The following is a 10,357-nucleotide window of genomic DNA, read 5'->3' as shown; positions in this document are numbered from 1 at the left end:
AATAATGTTTAATGTGTATAGCTTTTAAAAGTAAGAAATTTTAAGGGAAATAACTCAGTCATATCTGTATCCTTTAACCTCAGTCAATGTGTAAGTATAGCAGGGCCCATTCTGCAGTGAAAAATTTCCTGAGACCAATGGGACTAAATTGTCCCACAAGGCTGTTGATGGTTTCTGTTGCAATTTTAAAGGGTTCAAGGTTTCTTTGCCTTCTCCAGCTGACACTGGAATATCTGGAATATCATCTATGTACCTGTATATCATACATGCTAAATATCAAACTGGTACACAGTAGAAAATGCATAAAATGTTTTGTCTCTGTCTTCTACACCGAAGGGTTGGATTTTTGTTGTTGGTTGTTAAAATATTCTGGTGTAGGAATGTCTGGTAAGCATCTGTAAATTTCCCGTTACAACAGCTAAAAACGAATTGTCAGCAGTATGTTGCAGGTGGTACTTAGAAATATAAGACTAGAACAAAAAATAGTAATAAAAAGAACTTGCAGTGAGTTATGGATGACGAAACTGTATTACCAAGAGCAGTCAAATGGCTTTCTCAAGGCCACAGACAAGGCCAGTTGCAGAACTGTAACACTGACTGAAGTACCCTGGCATTCAATGTGAGTTTATCAAATTGCAGCGACTCCAGAGAAAAAAGAAAGTGCAACATAAGCCAAACAAACATGTTCTGCTGTTTCCTCTCTGTGTCAAGAGGCTCAAATGAGTGTCAAGCAACATTTTAAGATCAGGCACCAAAATACATTTTCCTATTGACTGCTAACAGCAAAACAAAGACATCTGACACAATGTTGACTTTATCAAGTGGTCTTAAAATAGATGAAATCACAAAGATGTGGAGGTGTGCATAAATACCAGTGTAGCAAGATTTACCTTCCTCACGTGGCATGGCGTGACTTCCATATGAAAACCACGTGGGGGGGAAGGTTTATCTGTGCTTTCATCTGTTTCACACTTGCAAATTAAGTTGGCAAATATTTACTGCATCTAGTTAGTAAGACAAGAGCTGATCAAATGACATGGGATTGATTTTAGAATCTGTTACCATGCTAACCTTAGTGACTTGTAGCTGGAGAGGTCCAAGGTACTAAGTAACTCACAGGGTTAATCCCAGCCAAAATAGAAATTCTTGGAATAATCACTGCTTAGATGACTCATCTGCATTATGAAATGGGAATTATTTCAAAACACATTCTGTATTTCCATGCTTACTGGGGATTCTGGACATCAGAAAGATCCTTTTATATCTGAATTGTACACAATGTTTTTCTATTCCTTGGTTGTTTATATACGTGGTGTGCAAGTCTCTAAATGTTCCAGTCTTTGAATCACCAGCTAATAGCTTTAGTGGCTCCAGAAAAACATGCCTTCAACTGCTACACTTCTGCAGCCTCCTCAAAGGCCAGCCAGCCCATGTATGTGGGATTGCTGCTCTGCCTACACAGTCAGGCACATGCCCAGAAAGCTCTGTGCTTTAGTCCAAATTCATTCTCACATCTCCTAGAATAGAGATGATTGATGTAGTCTGTCAGTTGTGGCAGGATGCCAAGGGCTATGTCTAAACAGGATCTTTATTGTCATTTATTGATATAAGACTACATCACAGCCAACCTAGGCTCCAAAGGGAACTTCAGAGTTGCTCCTAGTGATACACACAGGCAATCTCAGAAAGCGGGACCCACTAAATGAGTTTGGTCATTACACTTTCATTCCTTTTTGATGTATTTCCCTCATCAGCCATTGAATAAGAAAATTCACCAGATGCCATTCTGATGTGCCTCTCCTTGAATACTCTTGGCAGATATGTGAGACCTGAATCAGTTGAATTCCTGAGATAACAACTCTTAAGGGTTAATACTATGAAACTCATTTAGTTATTTTTAAAAATACGTATTTCTGTCCGTTTCCATTTGTATTTTACTGATTTTTAGGTAGTTAAGTGTCACAAAATGAACTGATTTCTCTCTTCACTTCACTGCAATCAAAAATTAATCTAATTGATGCAAGCTAGTAAGTGGCTTGAATAGAAATTCCACCCTATTATGCACAGTGACACATGAAACTTGCGCTCTTTTGGTCTGACCATGAGAGCTGCTGGGCTGCATCTAACTACTGTGACTAATTTAGGAAGAGAGCCAAATGGTGCCATTCTCTGGCCATTGCTTTACTAGCAGTGCAAAACTGATTTTGTGTAGTTAGTCTTTCAGGATATGCCACAAGCTCTAAGGAGCCTTAGCCAGAGGAGTGCTCTGTCAAAGGTGTTATTGAATTAGCAATACCCTTCAGTTTTAGAACAGGAACGCTAAATCCCTGGAACAGGTTTATGCTCTAACTTTGTAATAACTTGAAGTGACTAATAATTCTTCCTCATCTGACCTGAAAATATATATTAAATACTAGGTGAAAGAGAAAATTGCTTACGCGAGCTAGTAGATGCAAGTTCAAGTTACCACATGATTTTTGTTATGATGGTTCACTCAGAATCTGAAATCATCTGGAAGAAGAGGAATACTGAGTTCTCTCTTCAGTCTATTTGGGCAATGTAAAGCCAGAATATCACACCAGAATTATTTTCTATCATTGCATAGCAATGAAAATGTTCAAGATAAGCACAGCCTCTCTTCTGAGTCAGCAGGAGGGTTCCTGCCTTGGGTAGAGCTATCCCAGATCCCAGCATTGAATCCTTAGGAAGCTTTCTTTCAAGTTAAAAAAACTTGGGCTTTTATAAATAATCTCAAACTCCCACTTCCACAAACAGAGAGTTGTGGAATGCACTGACAGGGGTCAGGAGATTCATTTATAGTCAGGGTGTGGAAGGGATGAGTGAAAACACACCGAGGAAATCCATCTTTTCTTTTGAGGGACTATCATTTTGAATTTAAAACAAACTCACTGAGAGCTGCCAGTTTGGTGTTCATCCATCACGAGCTGTCTCACTTGACCCTACCTACAGAGGCTTATTTTCAGTCTATGTAAATGCTAATGTTTATGCATGTCTCCAAGCAAAATGTGTTCTTAATCTCCTGCTGAATTCTTACATCAGAACAAACTGAAATTTGGCATGGCCACCAGTGATTTTCCAGTAAAAAACCCCTACCTTATAGGAGTTCCATATGCTTTCAATTTTTAAGATATTTAATAATGTTTTCACGTCTAATTAGGAAGAATATCTGGGTTTGGCTCTTCCAGTCTCCTGGGAACTAGAAGTACAGTTTTGCCAGTTTCTGGGTCATTACAAAATTCCATTCCTCGTGTTAAATTTTGCTTTTCAAGTTCTGAATGAACTCAGAATTTGGATACATGTTGAAGCAGCAACTGATTTCCTGGAAAATCCTAAATGAAATTGAATACCACAATGGTCATAAACAGAACATTTAAGTTTAGAAAACAATAGCAGAGTACTCTCGAGTAAACTTCACTATATTCAACCCTTTGTTTTCTATCCCAGCAATTATTTATTTCACACAGGTGGTTATTTGTAAAATCATTATATTTACCCATATTCCTAGCTAGAAGTCATGAAATACAGATTATTCCTAAGGTGCTGTGGTTCAAACTGTATCTCCTTTATTTATTTGCTACTTTATGACTAAAATGGCAATTTCTTTTGCAAGTCAAGCAAACAAACAGTTCTGTTTGATGCACTTTGAATCGGCTGAGATAGTAAGCCACAAAAACTGGGCTTCACAATGGAAAATCAATTGTCTCCTAATGACAGCAGCCCCTCTGGTGCTGGTTAAATGTACTCCAAACTAAACAACAAGAAGTTCAGAGCCTGGGATTAGAACACTGCAAGCTGGTTTCAAGGAGCCCTGTCATGGACTCGCATTGTCTAATTTGGCTTTACAAGAGTAACCTCAATTCTGCATTCTTTCCACCAGTGATTAGATGTTCTCTGCAGTTTGTACTGTGAGGCCATGGAGCACATCCTCAGCTCCTGCAAACCACTGGTGGTACAATTGTTTTTGGAGGAGCTATACTTTTTATGTCCCTAGATCTGGAGATACAGTATTTCTTTCACTGAATCACAAAACGCAAATGTGAAAATTCATTTTCAAAGAGAAAATACTTTATCACCACCTCACATGTCCACACACAAGGAGATTCATGTTTCATTGTGCCAGTTTATACCTGCTGAAATGGGATTTACAATACATAGATGTAAATGCTAGTGTTGGCAACAGACTGGGCATAAACTGCAGCCTTAACTGAAGACTCACGCTGGCTGCACTGTCTGTCGCTGCCAGAGCCTGATTAGCCACTTTTCCTTCATTATTTAGGAAAAGAAATATGCCATAAAAACATCATTTCACTGCCCAAATCATAAAACTTTCCATAAAGGCCTACTGCTGTCGGGTCCTAGAGGTGTTCACCCCAAGCTCTTACAGCTAGGTAGAAATAAGTATCAGTTTCCACCATCTGTGTAATTCCACAGGTTTGGAGTTACGAGTCTATGCAATATTAAAAGCTGGTTTGTTTCTAGCAGAGATTGATTAGGACATATTAGTATTGCGTGTATTGAATAATTGTTTTAAGTGAAGCTTGCAGTTGCTTTTGGTGTGTGTGGAGGGTGATGCAGAGATACAGTTATAAACAGAACTGGAAGCCTGTTTTGGTCCCAATTTTCACTGAACTTTTGTCAAACCTTTCATGCCATGTTAAACAGTGGTTTGGGGGGAACCATTCTGGGTGATAACCGCAGCATTGGTTACCAGAGCTCAATGTTGGCTGTCAGATAAGAGCTTTCAAAGCAGCCAATAAAAAGCATTAGCTTGGTGAAATTTAGAGGAGGGTGCAAGGACTCTGTACTCCCATTGACAAAAGAAGTCTGGAGATAATTTGTGGCAGAGATTTTGATTCCCAGGATGAATCTTTTTTTACATAGTGAATGAAAAGGCAGCATATGAGGGGGTTTTCTGCACCAAGTAATCAAGAGATGTCTTTTCATGCTAGAACTTCAGACTCCGTGAAACTTGCGCAGCTTGTGTTTATGCACAGTTACTCAACCCAGGCTGACAGGGGAATCTTCTTTATGTCCCTGGTGTCACTTGTGCCTTCCTATCAAAGCTGAATAACTTCACCATTTCAGAGTTTCCAAATGACACCGAAGAAGTTTGGCACGATCAGCCAAGCTTCTGTTTTGGTCAGGAATCTCCAAACAAGCTAGGATCAAAAACTTCCCATGGAAACAGGAGGGGGCAAATTAATCTGCAACATAATCTAATAGAATTCCATGGATTTATTAGCAGAAACTGGGGGAATGTGTCTAAACCCACATGCATTCAAACCAGATTCTTAGAAAGCCATGCCCCTGTGTATTGGTCTGTGTCCACTGGTTCTGCTGGTCTCTTCTAACTGCTGCCCAGTTCTGAACAACTCTGAGGTGAGTCCTACCAGAGAGTAGCCCAGCCCAGAAACACCTCCTAGGGCCCTGCCTGCCAGTTCCTGAGCTTTGAAGCAGAATATTCATGATAAGAAAGTGTTAGATGAGATGTTTCAATAACCAGATTAAAAACTGCTGAATTTCCTTCCTGCACATCTCTTGCCACAAAGAAAATACAACCGTAGCTTGTGAAAATCTGCCACAATTCTGCACTGCTGCACTGGGAAGCCAGTCTGTATTTTGATTTCTTCCAGAGTGACCCACTGTTACTGAACCTGGACAGATGGGAGCATTCATTTTCTGAGCACTTTGTGCCCCATTCATTTGCTTTGGGGCTTCAACATCCAATTTATGATGCAGATGTTCGACATGGGAGATACAAGTTTTGTTTTCTTGGCTGAATTCCAAGGACACTGCTGGGAATTTGTATGTGATGATGTGCTTCTGGAGTCCTATCACTTCCAAAGCTGCCAAGATACTTGGCCTCATGAGAGGACTCTTTCTATTCATGAATTTAAACACTAAGCCTGCTTGCCTCTGTTCAGAATATAGACCTGTCTTCCTCTATGCCTGTTCTCTCCCACTTCCAACTTTTTCATTCAGGCTTCTCCTATGCTAAAAGTGTATTTTCCTTTCTCCTTCAGGTTCCTATGTCTTGGTTGGTGAACACTCATGAGTTTGCTTGCTGTAGTGGTGTTTTGATGGGGGCTTTAGTTTTCCTTGCAATGTCATTTTCTTCCTGTGAAACCTTGGATAATGCTTGGAACTTCTGTGCTCCCTGAGTTGCCAATAAGAAGCACGTACAAATAGATGCTGTCAGTGGTGATGTGGAAATTATGCAGGTTTGTGAGCCATGCTGGAAAATACTATTGGAAAGATAAGCCCAGTGCTATTAGTCACTCTACAGTAGCAAAGTGAATTACAAGCTCAGCGGTAGAGAGATGTGGGTTAGCGTAGTCAGTCTCTTTGTGCTTCTATCACATGTAAAAGAACATTTTCTAAACATATCTTTTTTCCCTTTGCAGCAAAATGAGTAACTTCTGAAAGGATTAGTGGAGACTTACCAGACCCTTCACTTTCCCCTCAGTTCTTGTCATTCATGTGAATTAATGAAGATATTACTAAAGAGACCTGTTGTTTCCTTTCTCTGTTTCCACTAATTAGTTCTAGTAAAATATACCCAATGACAATTGCCTTGGTTTCTGGTGCACAGGGTACAAGTGACCTGAGCAATCGATAGAATACCCACATTTTGCCAGCTGTTTTCTAGTCCAAAGAGGTTGAATCTGAACTTGTTTTTTCATGTTACATCCAGAGCTTTGGGAGAGTGTTTTGGCAGGCTTCCTGATGGGCACAGCTCCCGTTCCCAGAGTTCTCTCCAAAGCATTAAGAATGGAAATAAGCAGCTAAGAATTTTCCAGTTTAGATCAGGCTCTGTGTATGTTAAGAGAAACAGAAGCATAACCGCAAGTACCAGCATAAAGCCTTTAATGTTGACAGGCTGCAGCAGAAAGCAGAGCTTAACCTGGTGAAACTCTCATAAACTGGTCAGTATTGGCTTCAAAAATTTGCATCCCATGTTTGTCTTGATATGAGGATGTACTGACTACATGGGTATACCACCAAGAAGCTTTTTAATGTAAAGTTTTGCCTAGCTAGGTTGCCTAAAATCAGAGGCAGACTTAGTGATCTCTTAATGATGTTTAACTCTGAAATAGGATTGCTTATAGGAAACTATCAAGGCCACTGTGACAAACACTTTATACTTCTCTCTGCTCTCTTCAGGGTGATTCCTTGTTTTGTGTCATGGAAATTGCTTTAATGAGTGACAAAAATAAGATAAATGGTACACAGCATCTATTTTATGGGTGCTTTTTTTTTTCTGACAAATGCTGGAGAAGTGCTCCAGACACACTAATACCAGGAATCTGAGGATAATACTATGTTACAGAGAGCATGAGCTGGAAAAATCCTTGGAGCAGAGTGGAGATGAAGAAAGAAGAATTGATTCTTGATTTCTCTTTGAGGATTACAGTACAAATCTTGTGGAAGTTAGTGGGAAACTTTCCATCTCCTTTAATAGGAGTTGGGTTGGATCCTCAGGATATCACTTTAGCGAAGCAGGGCTACAACTGGTAGCAGGCACAGGCAGATATAACAAAAACAATTTAAAAGGATTTATTGTAGACAAGAGGTTGCATTGTGGCAAAGCTGTCACGTTAGCTGAGGATAACATTATATCCAATGTCATAATCTTCGTGCTGTTTGGTTTTTAATCTTGAAGATGAATTGATAGAATCTCACAGCTACTCTGTTGTACTCCTGTTTTATGGGTAGCTTAAGTCAGGAATGAAGTAATAGCATAGTCATTAAAGAACTACTTAATATCAGAGCTATGAGCAGGCAGGAATCCTGGCTTGGAGCACTCGGCTCCAGTTCCTAGAAGTTCTGCATCTCACAGGGACTGGATCTTTTACTATGAAGTTTTCCTTGCTGTGTTTTACCTATTTCTCAGGGTTTCCTAGAACATGTGCTCATTTCTAGGTAATTTATACTCACTGAAAATTATGTTTTCATAGAATGAGACATCCCTATCTCAAGAGTCTCTCCGAAATGAGATTCTCAGCCCTGGAAAAACTGTTTGCACTTCCAACTACTATCTTTAAAACCCTTAGCATCTGAGCCTAAACACCACTTTAAAATGTGCTGAGAAATTGATTTCATTAAGCATGTCAAGCCTTTGGATTATTTTAAAAAGACCGTACTCAAATATATTTCCTTACAAGCTTTTTTCCTTCGGTGTAAGAATGATCATTCACCTTAAATAGTAGCACAGTGCCCTCAATGCCAAGCGTTGGTGGAATGGCTCTACAAAAAAGTCAGGCTTCACATCTTAATCTCTCTCTGAGCCACATCCTGTTTTCAGTTAACTGATCTCAGAGGGGGGAAATTTACCAGAGGAAATATCTCTAGCTTGGAAAGTACCAAAAACTTATCTTTAGTTTCTTTGTGTAATTCAGCACCTCTTAAGACAGAGGTGTCATACTTTTGAAAAGCCTCAAAGCAAAAGCAAAGGAAAGGAGGGGGATAGCTGCCCCTTCATCCTGAAACAAAAACTGACCTGCTGGTGTAACACTGATCTTTCTGAAATCAGCAACTTGCAGCTCTTGATGTTCTGAAAGCTTCAAAAGCCACATCCAGAAATGTTTTAAGAACTTTTTCAGAAGCTAACTCACATCTGGGCAGAACCTGCCTGTGCCAGGTTAACTTGCCACGAGTTGTAACAGCCCTAATCCCAAAACAAAGCAAGCAAATATTTCAGGCCAAGGATTGCTAAGGCTGTATCACACCTTCCCCATAGACACTGAACTTCAGTTTAATACGTGGCCCTGGTGACTCTGCACTTGGAGCATCTACACACGCATTTACACATGAAAAAGTAGAGAGAAGGAAGCGGAAATGAAGAGACATTACATGTGATTCTGCAAGTATTTAGTAGGGTAAGTCTTCTCCGTTACAGAGGTGAATGTTGACATTTAAATTGGAAGCCTTAATCAAACAGACATCCTTTTCCTCTGTGACAATTTCACTGCCAAATCTTATTAGCATCCTGGCTCTTGGTAAGGGTCACGCAAGCAGGAGCCATGGCTACAGTTGGCCAAATAATTGCACACCCACATTGCTAAATTAGTGTTTTCTTGTGCTGTGACACTATTATTGAACTGCACATTATGCTTGTCATCTGGTGAGATCTAAGGTTTTTACAAAAGGAAGCAAATGGCATCGCTTCTTCACAGAGGAAGGTGGAAGCATCTACTAGACTCAGATTTTTCTGACAATGTAAGGCTCAAATCCTTTTGGAAAGTCTTGTATGCTAGTCCCTTTTGGAAAGGGACTACAGGGTGGAACCGAAAAGAGTTATTTGGTCCATGGGTGTATTTTTAATAAAACAAATTGTGGATATAAATGTAGGAAACTTTTCAGATAAACTGCTTGCAAAAATTGAACTTTTGTTATTAAAAACCCACCAGGAAATGGTCCTTCTTTGTCTCTAGGGCCCATGAATGAACCAGTCCACAGCTGTGAAATGACATTGCCCGTGCAGCAGACGAGCCAAGTTATGTTCTGCTACAGGCAGCAGAGCTTGGAAGGGCAGAGACAACCGAGCAGCGACCTGCCTCAGACAGACAGGTACATTCTTCCCGTGTTCTGTGGATATTTTTCATACTTCAGTTATCTTCAGTGAAGAAGATGATTGAAGATTTCAGTCTCAATTATTTTATACAAACATTTTTCATCCTGGGTTTTGGTATTGTTATAGGTTTCTTTAGCCTCTATTCTGCAAACAGTGCCAGGCTTGGTGCTTATAGTATCCTCACAATACTGTATGCTTGCAAAATTAATTTTCCCTGTGTGTACACAGACTTCCAATCTATTTGCTCTATAAAGGGTAAATGCATATCCTACCCATGGACCTGGCTACCTTTTGAGAGGTTCTTTCCTTAGGTGTATTTGGTTTTAAGCTAAACTGCCCTTTTGAAGTCTAGAAAAATGTTTTCTTTATTCTCGCTTTGTTTGACATCGTCCTTCTGAGACAAAAAGGTGGAAGTTTAATGGCATTTTTTCCTGGGAAATCTTCCTTAAACACAGTATGTGTGTAGCAAAGGAATGCATGAAAAAGAATGATGTTATATCATACAGAGCTGAGTCACACAAAGCTGTGTGAGCAGGGTTTAGGATGTTCTTAGCTTCTGCATGAAAACAGGAACACAGCTGTTCGTAACAACTAGAGGAGAAAAAAGTTCTGGAATTAGTTCTGGTATTTCTTGTAGCAGTGCAGGAAAGCACTACTGCTTATACTTATTTGAAGAAGGGGTATGTCGTGATCCCAGAAGCTGCTCTCCTTCCCTTCTGTTATTCAACATAGCCGTTTGGTATTGTATTTGATAACCTGTAA

This window comes from Neopsephotus bourkii, unplaced genomic scaffold, assembly GCF_033783945.1.
Source record: "Neopsephotus bourkii isolate Nb327-2 ecotype Australia unplaced genomic scaffold, CSIRO-AGI_Nbou_v1 NB_659, whole genome shotgun sequence".
Taxonomy (NCBI): domain Eukaryota; kingdom Metazoa; phylum Chordata; class Aves; order Psittaciformes; family Psittacidae; genus Neopsephotus; species Neopsephotus bourkii.
The sequence above is the reverse complement of the archived record's forward strand: the minus strand, read 5'-3'. Positions refer to the sequence as shown.